This window comes from Procambarus clarkii, chromosome 16 (assembly GCF_040958095.1).
Source record: "Procambarus clarkii isolate CNS0578487 chromosome 16, FALCON_Pclarkii_2.0, whole genome shotgun sequence".
NCBI classification, from domain to species: domain Eukaryota; kingdom Metazoa; phylum Arthropoda; class Malacostraca; order Decapoda; family Cambaridae; genus Procambarus; species Procambarus clarkii.
Window position 1 is genome coordinate 46801940 of NC_091165.1, and position 25944 is coordinate 46827883.

A 25944-nucleotide genomic window follows, 5' to 3' on the forward strand; every position below is an offset into this window, starting at 1 on the left:
GGATGAGATCCTGAGGCAGTTAAGAGCCAAGAGTGAGGCGGCAGATCAAGGAGCCCAGAAAGGAGCTGAAAGTGGGAAGAAGGATGATGGGGAGGATGAAGTGGGATCCCAGGGATCGAGTTGGAGCAGTAAGAGTAGCCACAGTAGCAGGAGCCGCAGGAACAGGTGCTTAGAATGGTTCCAAATAGAGCTCCAGACACAGCGCGAACGTGAGTGTGAGGGAAGACAGTTCCAACTGGTGAAGTTAAGGCTAGAACTTCAGATTAAAAGTGAGGTATAAAAAGAGAAAACCAGAATAAAAGAACTGGAGTTAGAACAGGAGAAAGAAAAAGCCCAGGTCTTAAGGGAAAAAGAGAGGACCAAACAAATGCAGACAGAAGCAAATAGAACCTTGGCTGAGCAAAGGTTTGATATGGGTTACCAGAGAGCACCATCCAGGTATCACACCCACCAGATAATAGGGTTAGGGAAAAGGACATTCACCCTATTTGTACCCGAAGAGGCAGAGAGTTTCTTTGAACACTTCGAAAAGGTGGCCAGCATCCAGGAATGGCCACAGGTAGACTGGGCTCAAATGGTGCAATTAAGATTGACCGACGCAGCCAGGGAGACATACACACAACTGACACTGGAGGAATGCCAGGATTATGCAACAGTGAAGAGCAGCATACTGCGTTCATTTCAGCTAACCCCAAAAGCTTATAGGAAGCGCTTCAGAGAGATGGTGAAGGTTGGAGCATGTACGTTTGCTGAGACAGCAAGGGATCTGGAAAGGCGATTCCAGAAGTGAATTGAGGCTGCCGGAGTTGGAGCCTATGCTGATCTGAAACAGCTGATGATAATGGAAAAATTCCTGGAGATGATGCACCCCGAGACAAAGTTCAAGATCCAAGAGGTAGGGGTAAATGATGTGAAAGACGAGGCTGATAGGGTGGATATGATTACTGAAGCATACAAAAGATTAAGGGAGAACAGAGTGAGAAGCGAGGCGAGACGTAGTAATGGCAGACCCAGTGGAGTCTGGAGAGGAAGGAATTATGATAGACCCAGAGGAAACTGGGGTGTGAAAATTTTTGATAAATGGGCGAGTAATCGCAAGCATCCTGAAACTCAGAACAGTAGGGCGCACACTTCATCTGAAAGTGAGGATAGAGAAGTTAAACGAGAAACTAAAAACGTGCTGAAAAGTCAAGGGTCCAGTCGAGCTCCACAGACCACGAGTAGTGCGCCTGGCCCGAGGAACTCCCGTGCGAGTGGATAGAGTCAGAGCCACTCTGGTACATCTAGAAGAGACTTTTCCCAGATGAAATGTTACAGTTGTAACAGATTAGGTCACGTGCTGAGAGATTGTCGGCAGGACAAGAGTGTTGAGACCCTGCCCACGTGTGACCCTAGGAATAAATATATTGAGGTAGCCCAGAACAAACCACAGAGTATAATGTTAGTGAACGAGCGGTACAGGTCGTTCATAAGTAAAGGTTGGATCAGAATAGGAAGCCAACCTGAAGTAGAAGTTGGTATCCTAAGAGATACCGGAGAGAATCAGAGATGGATCACGAGAAGCCTGATTGGGAGTGGTCAACTGTTATCTGGCAGGAGGAAGATTAATAAGGCGCATGGGCTTCTGTCAGAGGGTGAAATGAAATGTCAGAGGGTGTCGACGGAGGTGATGTTGGGAGTATGCCTCTGTTCCAGAATTTCAAGTGATCTTGGGGAATGACTTGTGTGGGACAAAGGTGTTGCTAAAGGTAACAGCGGAGGCTGTGCCAGGAAGGCCACGACACAGATGGGACACCTGAGTGTGTGAACCCGACTGACATTCGAGAGGACGTGTCAGGAGACCGCCAAGCCATTGAGTACCCTGTCTCGGTAGTGACGAAGGCAGAGGTGGCCGACAAGGAAGACACTGGCGAAGATGTGACAGTCTCGGCTCCACCGAGGAAAGATGTTGATATGGAGATAGCGTGGCTGTTTGAGGAAGGTCTGGCTCAGGAGAATGGAGTCTCAAAGAGGTCAGAAGTGAAGATGACCCGACCGAAGAAGAAGAAGAATGTGAAGAGCTCGGACCTGAGTAGAGCCCAGCCCACTGAAATTGAGAATCGGAAGGGGGATGCAACTGTGCTGAGCAGAAGAGAAAAAGGATGTGGACAGATTGAGGACGAGAGTAAAGCGTCAAGTTGTCCAAGAGCACAGAAGCATAGGGATAATGGAGTTAAGTTGTTTGAGGTGTCAGGAGTTGACATGTTTCACGGGAAGCGTGGAGAATAGATAGTGAAGAATAGTGATAGCCAAGAAGAAGAAATGAGAAGAGATAGTATGCATAAAGGGATGCTTACGAGCACGCTGAAAGATGTAAAGCGAAAAGTACGGTCGAATGCAGTAATGCAGTACTCGAGGAAACCTTGAAGGAACCATGAAGAGTTGAAGGAGAGGAAATGGAGTTGTGTGTTATGTGGAGGTGAGAAGAGGTTGATGATGCAAGCATGGAGGAATAGAAGAAAGCTGAGGATTCGATGGAAGTCAAAGAGGATGAGGTCTTGGATAAATGAGGATATGGAAGGAGGGATCGTTGGTGTAGACGGGAGAGCGAAGTATGATGACAGGAGACGGAAGTATGATGGCAGTAGATGGAAGCGTGAAGATGATAGAGTGAAGTATGTTGATGTGAGACTGAAGAGTGGTGGTGATAGACCAAATCGTGAGGACAATGAACTATAGCATGAGGACAACAGAGGAGGTACAGACGCTAGATGCCTGACTCTGGACGTGAAGAGTGCAAGAAGAGGAGGAAACGGAGGGTGGAAACAATAAGTAGAGTGGACTGATGGAGTGCAGGTGTCCAAGGGGGACAGCCTAGCCAAGGTGAAAGAAGTCGAATTGTTTAAGAGAAGACCATGTTTCTAGCGAGTTGTGAGCTAGTTGTTGCAAGGTGCAACGGATAATTGTAGACTCCTAAGGGGAGTATGTAAACAGATCAACCGGCCGAACAAATTGGTTAAAGGACAAGACAATGTGGTGGTTGATGCGTTATCCCGAGCCTTGCCACTAGAATAACTCAAAAATAAGGGGAGGGGAGTGTTATTATCTCAGCCTGCAGGAGAAACGAGTCTTCCCCTGAGAGTTTTTCTGCAAGACCTGACCCAACTAAGAGGTCAAAGAATTATAGACGTGAAGATACATATGTAAAACAATTGGTTAAATTTGACAGACAGTTTAGGAGTATGGGCAGTGAATAAGAATATTAATGAATGACTGGTCAGGGGATGTGGAGAGTTTGCTGGAGGAGTAAGGCTCCCTTCAGAAGAGCTTGAGCTCACTTTAGCTGAAGAGATTGTGAGGGGAGGGTGTGCTCCGTTTGAGTCCCTGGTGAAGAAGAACCCCTGAGTGATATACCTTCAAGAAGAAGGAAGTGGACAGACGTCTCGCTTGTGAAATAAGTTTGTGGACATCTGAGATCAAGTCGTACACTGCAGAAAGATTGTGGAGCATTATCTGAAGCAGTTTTGTGGGCAGCCTAGGGCTCCCAGGCGTCTACCGCTCAACGAGTACACGCTCTTGCAGGAAACCATTTCAGTGGTAATCATTTTAATAGTTTACAGTGATGGTCTGCAGTTGGTCGTGTGCCCAGCGACCATAGAAAGGTTTATTGGGATATTAGACATATTGTGTTAAGGCAAAAAGCCTAAATAAGAGAGTGAAGATGGGAGGACCAGCTGAGGGAAGGAGCAGCACATCCTCTCCTGCCAATAGCTTGCAGGTGACTGACCAGCTGGCAGCCTGGGGCAGGCAGGCCGCCCTGGGAAGTGGAGAATAGACGTGCCCGAGCGTGGGGGAGTCCTCATGGCAGGAAGGAGTCAGAGGAATGTCGAGTGGAGACATTTATTATGTAGTTTATTTTAATTGTTTGTTTGCAGAGAAACATTTTTATTAGCGTATCGATAGGTTGCAGGTTTGTTCTGAGGAAGGAGTTGATGGGAGTACTCTGAGGCAAGAGAAGAAGCTAATGAGTAGATCTTCAAGGCTGTAGGAGTGGATTTTGTACTCTGTGGAAGAGCAAGCCCCATAGTGAGGAATTGGACCTCAAACTGTGTGAAGAGGAGCAGTGAAGTGAAGTCTCCCATGCTTCTGTGGAATCAGTGGTAGAGTACCACTGGAGTCCAAGGGAAACTTCATGGTGCAGTAACCTGGAAGAGCTGTAGAGGATCCTGGTAGACAAACCTGGAAGAACCTAATGATATCAGGATAGTGAACTCCCAGAGGTGGGAAGGAAGTTCTTATTGACTACTTGTAGGGAATTGGTAGAGTGCTTGATTGTCATTAGCGTGCAAGACGCAGTGAAAGCTGGGAGATTGATTATCATTTCTATGCCAAGGAATATTTATACTGAAGTTTATTGAATTACAACTGTAGGCTGGATTACCTGCAGAGGTATATGTATATATATGTTCAAGGGCTGATAATGCCATATTTGTTTTACAAGGTTTAACCCTCTAGGTAAGGTTGATAGTGCCGTAATTGCTTTACTAGGTTTAACTAACTTGGCGAGGTTGGTAGCATAAGTGGCAAGCCAGGAGTTGAGCTACCACTTGGTATAAGTAACTGATAGAGTCCTGCTGATATTGGTTTGCAACCAGGTTATAATATCATAGTGTAGAGGTTTATATTCCCATGTATTGTATGTGAGTGTTCTGTATGTGTTCTGTGTTGTTATTAAATCTGTGTAGTTAACAGGTGTTTGCCCTTGTCTTAGTGAGCCTTCCCGGGAAGTGAGAGACAGAGAGAGAGAGAGAGAGAGAGAGAGAGAGAGAGAGAGAGAGAGAGAGAGAGAGAGAGAGAGAGAGAGATAGAGATAGATAGAGATAGATAGAGATAGATAGAGATAGATTGAGATAGAGATAGATAGAGATAGATAGAGATAGATAGAGATAGATAGATAGAGATAGATAGATAGAGATAGATAGATAGAGATAGATAGATAGAGATAGATAGATAGAGATAGATAGATAGAGATAGATAGAGATAGATAGATAGAGAGAGAGAGAGAGAGAGAGAGAGAGAGAGAGAGAGAGAGAGAGAGAGAGAGAGAGAGAGAGAGAGAGAGAGAGAGAGAGAGAGAGAGAGAGAGAGAGAGAGAGAGAGAGAGAGAGAGAGAGAGAGAGAGAGAGAGAGAGAGAGAGAGAGAGAGAGAGAAAGCACCACAAAGGTGGACAGTATAGTACAGAATAATAATTCAAACAAAAAGGGGATTGAGGAGATCATACTCAATCAAGGAGAGAGTGGGGAGTCACGGCGGTTCAAGTAGGTGTGTTCACATGATAACGAGGTTTGTGTTGGAGCCGCATCCCCTAAATATGGGATTCTGAACCCCTCTCCAAAAGCAAGAAGCGTGCAGGGTGATCTCCCGACTAAAGTGTAAGCACTGTACAGAAGTTTCTGTTTGGTGAGTTGTCTGGAAGAGACAACTCACCAAACACTCACTGCCCCACCAAACTGGGGCAGTGAGTGTGTATGCTAACGAGTGTGTGTCCTCTTGAGGTTATCTTGAGATGATTTCGGGGTTTTAGTGTCCCCGCGGCCCGGTCCTCGACCAAGCCTCCACCCCCAGGATGCAGCCCGTGACAGCTGACTAACTCCCAGGTACCTATTTACTGCTTGGTAACAGGGGCATTCAGGGTGAAAGAAACTTTGCCCATTTGTTTCTGCCTCGTGCGGGAATGGAACCCGCGCCACAGAATTACGAGTCCTGCGCGCTATCCACCAGGCTACGAGGCCCCCTAACCGGTATAATTTACATGAGTACTCAAACATTATTTCTATGTATATTTCATACGTGCCAAATTCCTACATCAGTTACACACATTTAGCGACTTAGTGTCATTGTGTGTTTTATTGTGGTTAGTGTGGTCTGAATATTATACCATCACTGTGTTTAACCCATTTCCATACCGTTCTGTTCTGTACTTCCAGGAGACATGCTGTAAGGGTAGGTTAATAAGTACAAGTAAGGTTAATTGTGTATTCCTTATTATTATTGTTTTGACAGGTGTGTCAGTGTGTTGTGTTCAGTAGTGTTTACTATATTGTGTTGCTCTCTGTGACCTGGTGCACTTTGATTTAGTGTAATTATTGTGTTGGTCTCTGTGACCCGTATTGTTGTGACTCAGTGTCATTATTGCGTATTGTTGTATTGGTCTCGGTGACCCCGTACTGGTATACTTTGTGTTCATTTGCTCTTGAGACGTCAGTGTACTTTGTGTTCATTTATTCTCAAGACGTCAGTATAATTTGTGTTCATTATTCTTGAGACGTCAGCGTATTCAGTGTTCATTAACTTGAGAAGTCAGTGTAACGTAGTGTCCATTTTTCTTGAAGTCAGTGTATTGATTTACCGTAATTTATACTCGTTCGATTTAGTACGCGGTGATTAGCAATCGTATTGACTAATCAGCGTTTGTTAAGCGGTCTCAGTGACGGCCGAGCGATAACGTCAATTCTTCGTGAATCGAGTTGAGCTGTCAAGTTCTGACAGATCCTTGAATGATTACTCAGGGACTGTTAATTACCCGTAAGCCGTTACTGATTTCATTGACATTGTTTTGATTGGTTGGACTGTCTGGGTTGACAGTGTGCTAACTTAGTTTTTCATTGTTTTGATTTGAATGTCTTGGGATATAGTAACGTAAAACATCTGTAATGGTTTGATTGAAATTGATTGGATATATTGTCATCCATCTGTCATCGTGTAACGTAATTAACTGAGTGTTGCATGGAACACTCGTCTCAGTGACATGTCTGTTAGTTGTTGTTTAAGTTATAAATCACCCCACGTTGGTCACGGATTTCACATCTGGCGCCAGGATGGGCCCGTTGTCTTTTCACTGTGAGTTATTGCTCCTTGCCGCAGTCGTGACGAGCTGCCATAGCGTCTGGAGTGGTTGCTCACTTTGTTAAGATTAATTAGGGTCAGCAGTACTGCGAGCGGTCCGAACTGGAAACAGTGATTCCTGTTAGCCTAGCCTTGTCAAGCGCCACGACAGACATTAACGTAACGTCAGATTATTCTTGTCATATATGGTTAGTATTAAGTTTTATGAATAAACTATTTGTTGAACTACAGTGCCTTTACGTTCATACTTTGTAAACCTTTGCACCTAGTTATTACTTTGGCATTATTTCTGTTTTAAAAGTGATCCTGTTGTATGTTGCCTGGATTATTTGGATTCGAACCATTTTCATGGCCATTCACACCAAATACAAATTTATTTGATGTGAGGACCGAAGAGCTACTCTGACGACCTCCTTCTGAGGTCCCAGAAGCTCTACGGTCCCAGAAGTTGGATAAGGAGTGCCAAGGATTTGGACTCCTGCAGTTGCTCTATGCATCCCTAGTCAGTCATTAAAGTACAATCTGCCATCAGCATTTGTTTTGATGATAGTTCAGTCCTTTCCGACTGAGGTCACACATATTATTATTGAGTTCACCTCTGGTGTCAACGTAGTGCTGTTGAATTATTATTTTGAGTGCTACGAAGTGCCCATCTGGCCAATAGATACTTGTAAACTATTCACCTCAAAAAAAGGGATAATCTCACACATTATACTGGTTCAACAGAAACTTGAGGACTAGTGATGGATCATTATTCAAACCAACGGAAGCTTGAGTACTAATGGTGGATCATTATACTGGTGCAACGGAAACTGGAGGACCAGTGATGGACCATTCTACAGTGCAATGGAAGCTGGAGGAAAAGAGATTTAATATTATACGATTTCAATTGTACTTGCTGCTTGGGTAACAGATTCTCCTTCGTGTCAACTTACCCGTGGCTTTGCGTCCGGGAGAGGCTACTCCAGACCGACAACGAGAGCGCCACTCAGTAGTCTCCTGAGACTAATGGATATCTACTACTATTACAACAGGAGCTGGAGGACTAATGATAGATCATTATACTGGTGCAACGGAAGCTGAAGGATCAGTGATGGGTCATTATACAGTGCAACGGATGCTGGAGGACTAGTGATGGCTCAATATACTGGTGCAAGAGAATCTGAGGGACCAGTGATGGATCATTATACATTTGCAATGGATGCTGGACGATCAGTGATGGATCATATACTGCAGCAAAGGAAACTGGAGGAGCAGTGATGGATCATTGTACTGGTACATCATACGCTAGAGGACAAGTGATGGATCATTATACAGGTGTAACGAAAGCTAGAGGACTAGTGATATATCATTATACTGATTCAATGAAAGCTGGAGGTCCAGGGATGGATCATTATTCTGGTTCATAGGAAGTTGGAGGAATAGTGATGGATCATTATACTGCTTCAACGGAAGCTGAGGAACTAGTGATGGAACATTATACTGTTATTACAGTAGCTGAAGAACTCGTGTAGGATCATTATACTGGTGCAACGGACGCTGTAAGACCAGTGATAGATCATTATACAGTGCAACGGAAGCGGGAGGACTAGTGATGGATCAAAATACTTGTGCAACAAAAGATGGATGAGCAGTGATGGATCATTATACTGTTGCAACGAAAGGTGGAAGCTATTGATGGATCATTATACTGGTGCAACAGAAGCTGGAGGAGCAGAGAATGATCATTATATGGTTGAAGGGAAACTGGAGGGCAAGTGACTGATCATTATTCTGGTAGAACGAAAGCTGAAGGACCAGTGATGAATCATTATATTGGTGCAAGAGAATCTGTGTGACCAGTAATGGATCATTATACTTGTTACTGGTGCAACGGAAGCTGGAGGACTAGTGATGGATCATTATACTGGTTTAATTACAGAGTACACAGCCAGTCCAACCCTCACACCTCCCAACAAGCACCGCTTCTTAATGTTCAGACAGTCCTCACACCAGACCTTACAAGCAACACTTCATATAACACAGCCAGTCCGACACTTACAAGTTCATTAAACCCTTCGCATAGAGTACACAGCCAGTCCAAACCTCAAACCAGAGTTCACAGGTAGTCCAACTCGCAAACAACGCTGTAAGCCTCAGTACAGATTACGCAAAAAGTTAACCCTCACACTGGATCCTAGAAGCCTCATTACAAAGTACACAGCCAGTCATTCCATAAGACAAGACCCTAACGCATCACTATGGAGTACAAAACCAGTTCAATACTCACACCAGATCCAAAAGCCTCAAAACAGAGTACCCAACCAGTCCAACCCTCTCGCCAAACAATACAAACTTCGCTACAGAGAACACAGCCAGTCCCCCGCACATAAAACCCTATAATCGTCATTACAGATTCCTTCGTAAGTCCAACATTCACACAAGAACTTGCAAGCCTCACTTCAGAGTATTCAGCCAGTCCAGCCCTGACAGCAGACACGACAATCCTCCCTACAGAGATCACAACTGTTCAACCCTTACACCAGACCTTACAAGCACTGCTACAGAGTACACAGCCAATCCAACCCTCACACTAGACACTACAACCCTCAGTACAGAATACACCGCAAATCTAACCCTCGTACCAGACGCTACAAACCTCATTACAGAGTACAAATTCAGTTCAACCTTGACACCAGACCCGATAATCCTCACTTGAGAACACACACACTGTTCATTCCTCACACCAGACCTTACAAGCTAGACTACAGAGTACACAGCCAGATCAACCCTCACACCAAACCATTCAAGCCTCATTACAGAGAACACAGCACGTCCAACCGTCACTCCAGACCCCCACAAGCCTCACTACAGAGTATAAATCCAGTCCATCCCTCACACCGGACCCAATAAGCGTAACTTCAGACTAATCTGCCAGTCCAACCTTCACACCAGACCCTCCAAACTTCACTACAAAGTTCCTAGCCAGGCCAACTTTCACACAGGAACCTATAGGCCTACTGAGTATACAGAATGTGTGAGTACACAGCTAATCCAACCCTCACATCACTACTGAGTACACAGCCTGCCCAACCCTTATACAAGATAGGAAAAGCGTCGCTACATAGTACACAGCAGGTCCAACCCTCACACCAGACAATACAAACCTCACTACAGAATTCACAACCAGTTCAACCCTCACACCAGACCCTACAGGCCTCGCTACATAGTACACAGCCAGTACAACCCTCAAACTAGAATTTATAAGCCTCATTAGAGAGTACACATACAGGCCAAACCTCACTACAAAATTAACAGCCAGTTCAACCCTCACGCCAAATTTTACAAGCATCTCTACAGAGTTCACATCCGCTCAACCCTAACGTCACTCCTTACAAGCTTAACTACGTAGTATACAGCACGTTCAAGCCTCACAACAGACCTTTCAAGCCTCACTAGAAAGAACACAGCCAGTTCAACGCTCTCACCAGACCTTACAATCTCACTACAGAATACACAAGCCAGTTCAAGCCTAATACCAAACCCTACAAGCATCGCTATAGAGAATACAGAGAGTTCTACCCTCACACCAGTCGGTATAAGCCTCAGCACAGATTACACAACCAGTTCAACCCTAACACCGGTTCCTACAAGCCTCAATACAGATTTCAAAGCCAGTCAATTCCTCACTCCGGATACTATAAGCCTAACTACAGAGTACACATCCTGTCCAACCCTCACACCTGACCCCTACAAGTCTCACTAAAGTGTACACATGTAGTTCAACCCTAACACCAGACCTTCAAGGCTCATTACCAAGAATAATGCCAGTGCAACCCTCACACAACACCCAACAAGCGCCTCTTGTGTGTGCACAGCCAGTCCAAACCTCACAAAACACCTAACAAGCGTTTCTTCTGGGTACACAACCAGTCCAACCCTCACACCAGACTGTAGAAGCCTCAATACTTTGAACACAGCCAGTAAAAATCTCATACCAGACACTCCAAGCCTCACTAAAGTGTAAACAACCAGCCCTCACACTAGACATTACACAAGTCGCTAAATAGTACATGGCAATCACCCATACACCAGACCCTAGAAGATTCACAACGAAGTTCACAGCCAGTCCAACATTCACACCAGACTCGACAAGCCTCACTACAGAGCACACAGTCACTACAACCCTCACACTAGACCCTAGGAGCCTCACTACTGAGTACACAGTTAGTCCATCCCTCACATCGGACCCTAGAAACCTCACTACAGAGTACACAGCCAGTTCAACCTTCACACCAGACATTTCAAGCCTCACTACTGAGAACACAGCAAGTCCAACCCTCACACCAGAACCTACAAGCCTCACTATAGAATACACACCCAATCCAATCCTCACACTAAACATTACTAGTATCGCTGCAGAGTACAGAGCCAGTCAACACTTAATATCAGACCCTACACGCCTCCTACAGTGTACACAGCCAGTCTGACCTTCACACCAGTCTACACAAGCCTCACTACAGAGAAAAAAAAACAGTCTAACCACCACGTCAGTTCTTAAAATCCTCACAACTTTGTACTCAGCAGTTCAACACTCACACCAGACCCTTCAAGCCTCACTACAGAGTACACCACCAGTTCAACCTTCACACTAGACCCTACAAGATTCACTACAGAGTACACCACCAGTTCAACCCTCACACTAGACCCTACAAGCCTCACTACAGAGTACACCACCAGTTCAACCCTCAAACTAGACCCTACAAGCCTCACTACAGAGTACACCACCAGTTCAACCCTCACACCAGATCTTACAGGCCTCACAACAGAGAACACAGTCAGTCTAACCCTCCCACCAGATCTCACAATCTTCGCTACGGAGTACACAACCAGTCCCACAATCACGCCGAACCCTACGAGCCTCAATACAGAGTACACAGCTAGTCCAATCTTCACACCAGACCTTACAAGCTTCACTCCAGAGTACACAGTCAGTCTATCCATCACACCAGACTCTAAAAGCTTCACTTCAGAGTTCACAAACAGTTCAAAGCTCACACCATATCCTACAAGCCTCACTACAGAGTACACAGCCACCTCAACCCTAACATTGGACCCTATAAGACTCAATACTGAGTACAAAGCCAGTCCGTCCCTCTCCGTACCCAAGAAGCCTAACTACAGATAATACAGCCAGTCCAACCCTTATATTGGAAAGTGTAAAGTAATGAAACTAAGCGAAGGGAGCAGAAGAGTGAACACAAAGTACCATGTAGGAGGTCCAATCCTGCAAGAGTCATATAGAGAGAAAGATCTGGAGGTTGATATCACACCGAACCTCTCCCCAGAGACCCACATCAAAAGGATATCATCAACGGCATATACTAGGTTGGCCAACATAAGAACTACTTTTAGAATCTTGCATAAGGAATCGTTCAGGACCCTGTTTACCACCTATGTCAGACCAATCCTGGAATATGTATCTCTAGCCTGGAGTCCATAGCTAGTGAAACACAAGACAAAGTTCGAGAAGATTCAGTGGTATTCCACCAGACTCGTCTTGGAACTAAGAGATATGAGCTACGAGGAAACGATAAAGGAACTGAACCTCACGTCCCTGGAAAACAGAAGAGTAAGGAGCGACATGATAACTACCTACAAAATTCTCTGGGAATTAACAGGGTGGACAAAGACAAAGTCTTGAGCACGAACAAGGGGGGTGGGCGGGCACGAACAAGGGAACACAGGTGGCAACTTAGTGTCCAAATGAGCCATAGAGACATTAGAAAGAATTTTTCAGTGTCAGAGTAGTTAACAAATGGAATGCATTAAGTAATGTGGTGAATGCAGACGCCATACACAGTTTCAAATGAAGTTAAGATAAAGCCCAGTAGGCTCAGGAACCTGTACATCAGTTAATTGAGAAGAAAGGCGGGACTAAAGAGTCAGAGCTCAACCCCCGCAAGCACAACTAGGTAAGTACAATTAGGTAAGTATTAGACTCTATAGGCCCCTTTTCAGAGTAAACAGCCAACCCAACCCTCACCCCAAGCCCTACAAATCTCTATACAGAGTACACATCTATCTCATCCCTCACAAAAGACTCCCTATAGAGTACACAACCATTTCAACCCCTCCTACCAGTCCTTATAATTATCACTAAGGTGTACACAGCCAGTCCAACCCTCACATCAGACATTGCAAGCCACATTGCACAGTACCCATCCAGTACAACCTAAACATCAGACCCTTCAAGCCTACTTACAGAGTACACTACAGAGACCATAGCCAGTTCAATATTCACACCAGACCCTAAAAGCCTCATTACAGAGTACACATCCAACCCAACACTCACACCAGACCTTACAAGCCTCACTACTGAGTACAAAGCTAGTCAAATCCTCACACCAAACCCTTCAAACCTTACAGGATACACAACCAGTCCAGCCCTCGCACCAGATCTAACAAGCCTTACTACAGTGTACACATCCAGTCTAACCCATCATAGCCTGGACCCCATCATAGCCCCTGGCGCAAGTCTCACTGCCTCCACTACCACTCCGGAGACTACCACCAGGACGACCACGAGGTCTATTTCAACACAGACTACAGAACCACCCATGACCCGGGCGGCACAAACAGAGGTAATTCCCTCTCTAGCTCTCAACACTCCTACCATCAGCATCTCAGGAGCCGCGCTAGCAGACGCGCTGTCTACAAATGCTAACAGCGCCACCAACGATCCTGAAATAGCTACTACCACCAACCCACGACACCTGAGCCTACCTAAGGCTGCGAGGCAAAAGACCATAACACCAACTACAGAGGTTACGGATTCCTCAGACGAGAAAATCTTAGTAGGAGCTCCACCGCCGCACCACAAATACGACACCTACTCGGTTCAAGACTTTCTCATAGAGGGAATTGACACCAAACTACAACGATAGCACGACTCGGCCAAAGTCGTAGGCAAAGAAAAGTCGGAAAACATTAAGGTCTACACTAACCCCACCAGCTCCATAACTGGTACAGCCAGCCCTGTACGGGTGAAAACCACCAAGAAGACCCCAATCCATAGCCAGATCTCTGATAACAGCCATTGATACAGATAATGGCTCAAAAGAGCCTCCACTTACGGGCTCACCATAGCCCGTGCTACTGGAACTTCTTGTTCTGAGTAGATGAATGTAAGACAACGACGACTACGACAGTCTAACCCTCACAACAGACCCTACAAGCCTCACTAAGGAATACACATCCAGTCCAACCTTCACACCAGACCCTATAAGCTTTAATACAGAGTACACATCCTGACCAACTCTCACACCAGACCCAACAAGCCTTACTTCACAGTACACATCAAATCCCACTCTCACACCAGACCCTACAAGCCTCACTACAGAGTACACATCCTGTCCAACCCTCACACTAGACCCTACAAGCCTCACTACCGAGTACACATCCAGTTCAACTCTCACACCAGACCCTACAAGCCTCACTACCAAGTACACATCCAGTCTCGGATGTGTACACTACCGAGTACACATCCAGTCTCGGCCTTATTCTAACTCACCGCTTTAACCCTCATCCAAACTCTCCACTCTGGCTTCACCCAAGCTCTCTGTTCTCGACAATTTAGGGAATCCTACTTTCTTACTGTTTGAGAGGAATCGTGTGTCTTTATTCAACAAGACCCATCCTACTTCCTTATTCATTAAGAGGCATTCTACTTTGTGTTTCTAATTTCCTTTCATTCCTTTTATTATATTTACTATTTTCTACTATACATTGAATTTTCTGTGTCTTCCATTAACATCCGGCTTTGAACTTTACTTTCATTAAACCTCTCAGCACCTACAACATCCGCTCCTAATACGTTATCCCACATCTAACACATCACAACAAACCTACCTGGCTCTGCTCTCTGGAGCCTGAGGAAGTGGAGGACACTTACATGTGGTCAAACAGTGGCCTCATGGGAGAATTTTTGACAAATCCCAGACCAGTGGGTTCCGTAGAAAGAGCTTCTGAACCAGTCTTCAAGTTACAGATCTTCACTGGCCCAACTATTTCAGAAAATAAAATTATATAGATTAGTGTACCTTAAAAATGGTAAAATGTAGGGAATTGAACTGAGCTTGATGCATCCATATCAGGTGAAATTTGGTCGATAGATAAAAACCTACTTTTTTCATTGATTTTAATAAAGCAATACTTTATTATTTTTACTACTGATTACTGTTTTCAAAAACTGGTTTAGTGTGATTTAAAAAAAATAATCATTAAGGCCAGTCATTCCCTTGAGTCATTAGGTCTCAACAAGCTTGATTACTATCTATCAAGATTATTGTAGTCCTGAACACAATTCAGTTTTAAGAAATAACCTCAGTACTGCATATATAAATAAAAAAGCAGCATCTTCGCAGGTGAAACTAGTGATGCACTAGCGTGGTTCGACCAATAGTTCCCTTGACCCACCTCTCTAATTGCTGGTACCATGTACCACCATCCCGAACTAGGTACCAGTGCCAGGTACGCTTGCTGGTAAACAGTTTGCAGCCACTAACTAGCAATTACCGCCTGTAACTAGCTGTTGTGCAGCCGCCAACTAGCAGTTACCGCCTGTAACTAGCTGTTGTGCAGCCGCCAACTAGCAGTTACCGCCTGTACCTAGCTGTTGTGCAGCCGGTAATGAGCAGTTGCCGCCTCTAATTAGCTGTTATACCGTCAGCCGCTCGTTACCGATGTCATGTACACAAGAGGTGACGTCACCAGCAGGGGTATAGACCCGCCTGCACCTACTGAAGCAGTCTCATCTGTGTCCTCTGGGAGTCATCACTGCCTACAAAGTGTTAACTCGTCGTCTGCTCTCAACTGTCGTCCTGTGCTGGTGGTAGTGCTGGCTGTAAATACTTCTAGTTCACCAGTCTTCTGGATTAATATTTTTAGACAACGCATTAGGTTCCAATTTGCCCCAAAAATGCAATAAATGAAAACTCGTTCGATTTCACTCAAAGTTTTTTGACAAGTTGTATGTGTTACATCTATCCAAGCTTCAGCATCGTAGCATAAATAGGAAGGGAGAAACAAAATATTGAAGTAGGTGTCAAAATTATTCCAAAATGGTCAAAAACGATTATCACACAAAAGTGTCAACTGAAATCATAGCTATGACTCTTTGCTATCACAATAGCATATATTAAACAAATATTATAATTAGTTTAATTTAAAAAAAAAATGATTTTTTTTTTCTTTTTTTCTTTTTTTCTTTTATTGGACGATTTGTATGAAACTTATTCACCTGCCTGCACGTAAGCCTATCTGTAAGTGTGCCAATTTTTGGGAAAATTGGTTGACGTCAACCTCAGCCACAGATTTTAGAACCTTAGACTTTATTATTTGCTTGTGTTTTTTCAATTGACATAAACGTTCAAATAACTTTTTCATTTTTTATTCAATTTACATGAAACTTACACAATATATGTAGAGTGCATGTCTCTAAATGTTGTTGATAGTTTGATTAGTATTGTACACAGACAAATAATAATAAAATAATGGAAGAAATGCGAGTACCCTGTAGGCAAACAGTAAGTGAGGATTACCAGTAGTTTGCTGAGTTTTGTTCACTGACAACAAGTGCACTTAGTTTTCAGTGTTCAGTTGCATATAGTCCTGGGGACCATTCAGGCTTATTCGCATATATGTAATATATATATATATATATATATATATATATATATATATATATATATATATATATATATATATATATATATATATATGTCGTACCTAGTAGCCAGAACTCACTTCTCAGCCTACTATTCATGGACCGATTTGCCTAATAAGCCAAGTTTTCCTGAATTAATATATTTACTATAATTTTTTTCTTATGAAATGATAAAGCAACCCTTTTCTCTATGTATGAGGTCAATTTTTTTTTATTGGAGTTAAAATTAACGTAGATATATGACCGAACCTAACCAACCCTACCTAACCTAACCTAACCTATATTTATAGGTAAGGTTAGGTTAGGTAGCCAAAAAAAGCTAGGTTAGGTTAGGTTAGGTAGGTTAGGTAGACGAAAAAACATTAATTCATGAAAACTTGGCTTATTAGGCAAATCGGGCCTTGAATAGTAGGCTGAGAAGTGCGTTCTGGCTATTAGGTACGACATATATATATATATATATATATATATATATATATATATATATATATATATATATATATATATATATATATATATATATATATATATATATATATGTCGTACCTAGTAGCCAGAACGCACTTCTCAGCCTACTATGCAAGGCCCAATTTGCCTAATAAGCCAAGTTTTCACGAATTAATATATTTTTTCTAATTTTTTTCTTATGAAATGATAGATCTACCCATTTCATTATGTATGAGGTCAATTTGTTTTTATTGGAGTTAAAATTAACGTAGATATATGACCGAACCTAACCAACCCTACCTAACCTAACCTAACCTATCTTTATAGGTAAGGTTGGGTTAGGTAGCTGAAAAAGATAGGTTAGGTTAGGTTAGGTAGGTTAGGTAGTCAAAAAACAATTAATTCATGAAAACTTGGCTTATTAGGAAAATCGGGACTTGCATAGTAGGCTGAAAAGTGCATTCTGGCTACTAGGTACGACATATATATATATATATATATATATATATATATATATATATATATATATATATATATATATATATATATATATATATATATATATATATGTCGTACCTAGTAGCCAGAACGCACTTATCAGCCTACTATTCAAGGCCCGATTTGCCTAATAAGCCAAGTTTTCCTGAATTAATATATTTTCTCTAATTTTTTTCTTATGAAATGATAAAGCTATCCATTTCATCATGTATGAGGTCAATTTTATTTTATTGGAGTTAAAATTAACGTAGATATATGACCGAACCTAACCAACCCTACCTAACCTAACCTAACCTATCTTTATAGGTTAGGTTAGGTTAGGTAGCAGAAAACGTTAGGTTAGGTTAGGTTAGGTAGGTTAGGTAGTCGAAAAATCATTAATTCATGAAAACTTGGCTTATTAGGCAAATCGGGCCTTGCATAGTAGGCTGATAAGTGCGTTCTGGCTACTAGGTACGACATATATATATATATATATATATATATATATATATATATATATATATATATATATATATATATATATTGTTTTGTTATGTATATTTCATGTATTATATGTTTGTTAACAACTGGTCTTTGCTCCTGTCCTTGTGAGGTTCCCCAGAAATATATATTGTGACGATAATCTCTTTCAAGAGAGATTGAGCCTGCTCTTCCCTACATCATTACGTCATTCAAGTACAAGATACTATATAGAAGATACGTCCACCAGTATCGCCAAACGTTTTGCCCAGGAAGCAAATCGTACCATGCACCCCGACACCGGCTACAGCCGCTGTAACCAGCAAACTGCTCATACCCCGCCTGCCTGTTGCTGATTGGCTGGTGTCTCGCCGCACCTGCACTCACGCCACCACCAAGAGTCGTCGTCTGGGCAGCAGCATGCCGTACTCATCAGAATATCTCTGTGCTCCTTGGAGTTGACATCTCTCGCTAGTAGACTAAGCCTTGGCTTTCGTGTACTAAGGGAGGTGGCAGCTTGAAGCCAGAATTCCAGCACCTCACTTATTGATTTATATTGCTATCACTATAATTTACATTCTGGTCTTAGAGTAACTTTTCATTGCCAGTTATTATTCATGTTATTTTGTTTGTTGACCAGTGATGAATTTTATGAGATTGTCTCTATTCATGTCTTGTTTTCTAGTGTAAATAAAATTTCATTGTTTATATACTTGTGTTTTGTGTGTCTTCCCATTACCTTACCACAGACGAAAGGACAAACTTCTCTTTTTTTTTTGTTATGTGACGAGGCCCTGCCCCCAGCTTTTGAAACAGCCGAACACCAACGCTCTACCGTCACAATATAAATATATATATATATATATATATATATATATATATATATATATATATATATATATATATATATATATATATATATATATATATATATATATATATATATATATATATGCATATACAAACATAGGAATGTGCCTAAATGCCAACAGCGACTGCCCAGACAGGTACAAGAGGAGTGTTGTTAACGCATATGTCGACCGTGCTCTCAGCCACAGCTCAGAATGGAAGCAAGTCGACGAAGAACTCTGTAGGGTAAGGCAGGTCCTAGTCAATAACGGCTTCTCCAATGGTTTCGTCGAAGACATCATAAGAAGGAAAGTGAAAAGCCATGCAACCTCTGAAGAGACAACTAACACAACACCTATACCCCCTATTAGACTATTTTACAGGAACTTCTTTTCCACAGCTCATAAAATGGAGGAAAGGGTCCTGAAAGATATTGTTAATAGAAACGTTATCCCTACAGACAAAAATCAGAGGATACAACTGACGATTTACTATAAAACCAGAAAAACGGCCAGCCTACTCATGAGAAACTCTCCAGACACAAAACAGAACGCTTTAAAAGAGACTAACGTCGTCTATGCCTTCAAATGCCCTCTTAAGGACTGTAAGCTCCAAAAAACCCAGTATATAGGCAAGACAACATCTCTTTCTAGGCGTTTAACGATGCATAAGCAACAGGGCTCCATTAAGGAACATATAATCTCTTCCCACAACCAAACCATCGCCAGAGAAATCCTAGTAAACAACACAGAAATCATCGATAGATACAGCGATAGCAGGCGGCTTGACGTTTGCGAGGCACTACACATCAAGAAGTCAACACCAGCAATCAACAGCCAATTATTGCACAACTATATTCTACCCACCTCAAGACTCCACTCCAATCTAGAAGCATCAAGAAATATGGACCAATAGGCTTTCTACAAACACTTTATTCAATATCCATTGTTTCGTGATCTGTCTTGTGTTGATGAAATTAATACCCTATTAATACCACCTTTTGTTCTGTCTTGTGTTGATGAAATTAATACCCTATTAATGCCACATCTTGTTCTGTCTTGTGTTAATGCCACATCACCCCTTCCACCTCACTCAAATGTAGATATAAAATCGGAGATGCGTAAGTTCTATTCACACCATTTGGTCCGGGAGACATCTCCCGTCACGCAGGGTGCAGTTGCACCCTCCACAGATCTCCAGTATCATCTATTAATACTGGTGATGGCTCAAAAGGGCAACCACTTACGAGCTATTCATGCCTGTGCCACCTTTTGGGTGGCTTCATCTTCATCTTAACACATTCACAAGGGAGACATTTCCCGTCATGCAGGGTGCATTCGCACCTCCACAGATCTCCAGTATCAGCTCCTGATACTGGTAATGGCTTAAAATGGCCAACACTTACGGACTATTTATGCCCGTGCCACCCTTTGGGTGGCTTCATCTTCATCTTAACACATTCACAAGGGAGACATCTCCCGTCATGCAGGTTGTATTCACACCTCCACAGATCTCCAGTATCAGCTCTTGATACTGGTAATGGCTTAAAATGGCCACCACTTACGGGCTATTTATGCCCGTGCCACCTTTTGGGTTGCTTCATCTTCATCTTAACACATTCATAAGGGAGACATCTCCCGTCATGCAGGGTGCATTCGCACTTCCACAGATCTCCAGTATCAGCTCTTGATACTGGTAATGGCTTAAAACTGCCACCACTTACGGGCTATTTATGCCCGTGCCACCTTTTGGGTTGCTTCATCTTCATCTTAACACATTCATAAGGGAGACATCTCCCGTCATGCAGGGTGCATTCGCACCTCCACAGATCTCCAGTATAAGCTCTTGATACTGGTAATGGCTTAAAAGGGACACCACTTACGGGCTATTCATGCCCGTGCCACCTTTTGGGTGGCTTAATCTTCATCAATCAATCAGTTCTATTCAGTTGTGTATTTGTGAACTAAAGTCTTTGAAAATGTAATAAGTTTTACGAAACGCGCACGTGTCGCGTCAGACTAGAAATAAAAATGAATTTTGGAGAATTGATTTTTGATTTACCTCCAACAGTGAAAAGAAATGTACGAAAGATTGAGAAAATTCGTGTTAGAATTATTAATCTTACTTTTTCGGTCATATTTAATAATATATATGTATATATTTATATATGTATATATATATATATGTGTGTATATATATATATATATATATATATATATATATATATATATATATATATATATATATATATATATATATATATATGTATATGTATATATATATATATATATATATATATATATATATATATATATATATATATATATATATATATATATATATATATATATATATATATATATATATATATATATGTCGTACCTAATAGCCAGAACGTACTTATCAGCCTACTATTCAAGGCCCGATTTGCCTAATAAGCCAAGTTTTCATGAATTAATGTTTTTTCGACTACCTAACCTACCTAACCTAACCTAACCTAACTTTTTCTGCTACCTAACCGAACCTATGAAGATAGGTTAGGTTAGGTTAGGTAGGGTTGGTTAGGTTCGGTCATATATCTACGTTAATTTTAACTCCATTAAAAAAAAATTGACCTCATACATAATGAAATGGGTAGCTTTATCATTTCGTAAGAAAAAAACTAGAGAAAACATATTAATTCATGAAAACTTGGCTTATTAGGCAAATCGTGCCTTGCATTGTAGGCTGATAAGTGCGTTCTGGCTACTAGGTAAGACATATATATATATATATATATATATATATATATATATATATATATATATATATATATATATATATATATATATATATATATATGACAATGTCAGACCACGGAGGAAAATGAAACAGGAATTTCCTTAAAAAGTAGCATTCTGGCTACTAGGTACGACATATATATATATATATATATGTATATATATATATATATATATATATATATATATATATATATATATATATATATATATATATGTGTATATATATATATGTATATATATATATGAATATATATATATATATATATATATATGTGTATATATATATGTATATATATATATATATATATATATATATATGTGTATATATATATATGTATATATATATGAATATATATATATATATATATATATATATATATATATATATGTGTATATATATATGTATATATATATATATATGAATATATATATATATATATATATATATATATATATATATATATATATATATATATATATATATATATATATATATATATGTATATATATATGTATATATATATATATATATTAATTAAATGAATAATTAAATGACACAATGAAAAGTTACGTTAAGATAAAATAACAAGAAGTGCAACACAAAATTAAAGGGAAGGTGCTGGAATATTGGCTTTAAGCTACCACCTCTCTCAGTACACGCTAACGTCTTGCCGGGAGGAGTGGTAACCGTGGAAGCACTAAATATTCTGAGGTCTGAGGTCGTGGCGACCCCAGACATCAAGTAGTATGGGGGGGGTGGAGTGCAGTTGCAGCCCGGCCGGCGACCAATCAGCGGAGCCGGTAGCGATCAACAGGTAGTTTGGCGGTTTGAGTCTGAAGAGGTGTCTCTGGCTGCAACGTTTTGTGCTCTGGCAAACCTTGGAGATGATGTTGTCGTTGTTGGACATTTCTTCCATAGTAGTTTTATATAATTGCAACGACGTAATTGTGGAGGGAAGAGCAGGCTCAATCTCTTGAAGGAGATTATCGTCACAAAATATATATATATATATATATATATATATATATATATATATATATATATATATATATATATATATATATATATATATATATATATATATATATATGTATATATATATGTATATATATATATATGTCGTACCTAGTAGCCAGAACGCACTTCTCAGCCTACTGTGCAAGACCAAATTTGCCTAATGAAGAGACAACTAACACAACACCTATACCCCCTATTAGACTATTTTACAGGAACTTCTTTTCCACAGCTCATAACCCGGAGGAAAGGGTCCTGAAAGATATTGTTAATAGAAACGTTATCCCTACAGACAAAAATCAGAGGATACAACTGACGATTTACTATAAAACCAGAAAAACGGCCAGCCTTCTCATGAGAAACTCTCCAGACACAAAACAGAACGCTTTAAAAGAGACTAACGTCGTCTATGCCTTCAAATGCCCACTTGGGGACTGTAAGCTCCAAAAATCCCAGTATATAGGCAAGACAACAACATCTCTTTCTAGGCGTTTAACGATGCATAAGCAACAGGGCTCCATTAAGGAACATATAATCTCTTCCCACAACCAAACCATCGCCAGAGAAATCCTAGTAAACAACACAGAAATCATCGATAGATACAGCGATAGCAGGCGGCTTGACGTTTGCGAGGCATTACACATCAAGAAGTCAACACCAGCAATCAACAGCCAATTATTGCACAACTATATTCTACCCACCTCAAGACTCCGCTCCAATATAGAAGCATCAAGAAATATGGACCAATAGGCTTTCTACAAACACTTCTATTCAATACCCATTGTTTGTGTTCTGTCTTGTGTTGATACTTTTAATACCCTATTAATATCCCCTCTTGTTCTGTCTTGTGTTAATGCCACATCACCCCTCCCACCTCACTCAAATGTAGATATAAAATTGGAGATACGTAAGTTCTAATCAGCTGTGTATTTGTGAACTAAAGTCTTTGAAAATGTAATAAGTTTTACGAAACGCGCCCGTGTCGCGTCAGACTAGAAATAAAAATGAATTTTGGAGAATTGATTTTTGATTTACCTCCAACAGTGAAGCGTAATGTACGAAAGATTGAGAAAATTCGTGTTAGAATTATTAATCTTACTTTTTCGGTCATATTTAATAATATATGTCTACAGGAAAGACTGCTACCAAAATATACTAATATATATATATATATATATATATATATATATATATATATATATATATATATATATATGCAAACAAGCCTGAATGGTCCCCAGGACTATATACAACTGAAAACTCACACCCCAGAAGTGACTCGAACCCATACTCCCACAACTGGTATGTACAGGGACGCCTTAATCCGCTTGACCATCACGACCGGATCGTGATGGTCAAGCGGATTAAGGCGTCCCTGTACATACCAGTTGTGGGAGTATGGGTTCGAGTCACTTCTGGGGTGTGAGTTTTCAGTTATATATATATATATATATATATATATATATATATATATATATATATATATACATATACATATACATATACATATACATATACATATACATATATATATATATATATATATATATATATATATATATATATATATATATATATATATATATATATATATATATATATATATATATATATATATATATATATATATATACATATACATATATATATGGGGGGGGGGGGTCACGGTTGCAGACCGGGTGACAGTGTACAATTAATTCACTTAGGGGTTTTGATCATCCCAAACAAGGAAACAGTGGGGTGTCACAGCGGCTCGAGTAGGTGTTTATTCAAGACAACGAGGCCAGTTTAGGATCCGCACCCATAAATAAAGTGGGTGCTGAACCCCTCTCTAAGATCAAGAAGCGTACAGGGTGATCCCCTATGTAAGTTCAAGCTCTCCAGTGTCCATTGCTGGTCGACCGACAGTAGCGGACGTGTCGTTGCCGAGGTCGGCTTTTTTTATCAGGAAGTTGTTGGGGTCTCTGTTCGCTTGTACGCAATGTGATGGTGTCCTACCCCCTTATTTTTCCTGACCCAGCTTAATGAGTCATATCTCCATAACCTGAGCGTTCTTAGGTTATGGAGCACAAATCACAAGCAACAAAGTGAACACACATTGACTAAACATAACACATCGAACTAAGTGCACTTATTATCAGTGAACAAAACACAGGGAGCTGAGTGTACTTCTGTCAGTCATGAAACATAGCTTACTTAGTGTTCTTCTTTACACTGAACAAAACACAGCCTACTAAGTGCACTTGCTATCAGTGAACGGAACACAGTCAATTAAGTATACTCTCTGTGAGTGAACAAATCACAGACAACTTAGTGCACTGATTGTCAAAGAACAAAACACTGCCAACTAATTGAACTTTCTGCCATTGAACAAAACATGGGCAACTAAGTGCACTTGCTGTCAGTGAACAACCCGCATCCAACGAACTGCACTTTCATTCAGTGAACAAAATACAGCAACCCTGTGTACTTGCTGTCAGTGAACAAAACACAGCCGACAACGAAGTGCTCTTGCGGTCAGTGTAGAAAACACATCAAACTAAATGCACACAACACTGCCAACTAAGTGCACTTTCTTGCAGTGCTCAAAACACAGTCAACTAAGTGCATTTGCTGTTAGTGATCAAAACGCAGCCAACTAAGTGCACTTGCTCTCAGTGAACAAAACACTTGTTGTCAATGAACAAAACACAGCAAATTAAGTGCACTTGCTCTCAATTAACAAAAAACAGATACTAAGTGCACTTGCTCTCAGTAAACAAAACACAGCGAACTAAGTGCACGTGATGTCAGTGAACAATACACAGCCAACTAAGTGCACGTGATGTCAGTAATGCAGCCACCTAAGTACTTTCATAAGAGTCACATGTGATATAATGTTCATAGCTCGTTTAGGAATAATAATGAATGAGAAATGTTAATGGGAAAAGTAATGGGTATCATTATGTATTTGTAAAGCATTAGAAGTTACAAATATTAAGGCCTCACCTGATGTTGCGCGTGCGTCCTGAAGAATGAAGGCGGTGTTGCCAGATACTGCAAGAAAGTTATATTAACTCTGTGTATAAAAGGAAATACTATTAACTGTATTAACCAGTAAATACTAAATAATAATGTTATGAAATTCATAACTTGTTGTGTTACCCAGCTTTGCTCGGAGTCTCAATATCCTTCTCCCTTTATCCGTTCCCGTTCTCTCTTCCCTCTCTTTTCAATCTCCCAATCTCCTATATCTCTTCCCTTATTAACTTTCTCCCCTTCTCTCCACTCTTCTTCTCCCTCTCTCCCAAATTGTCCC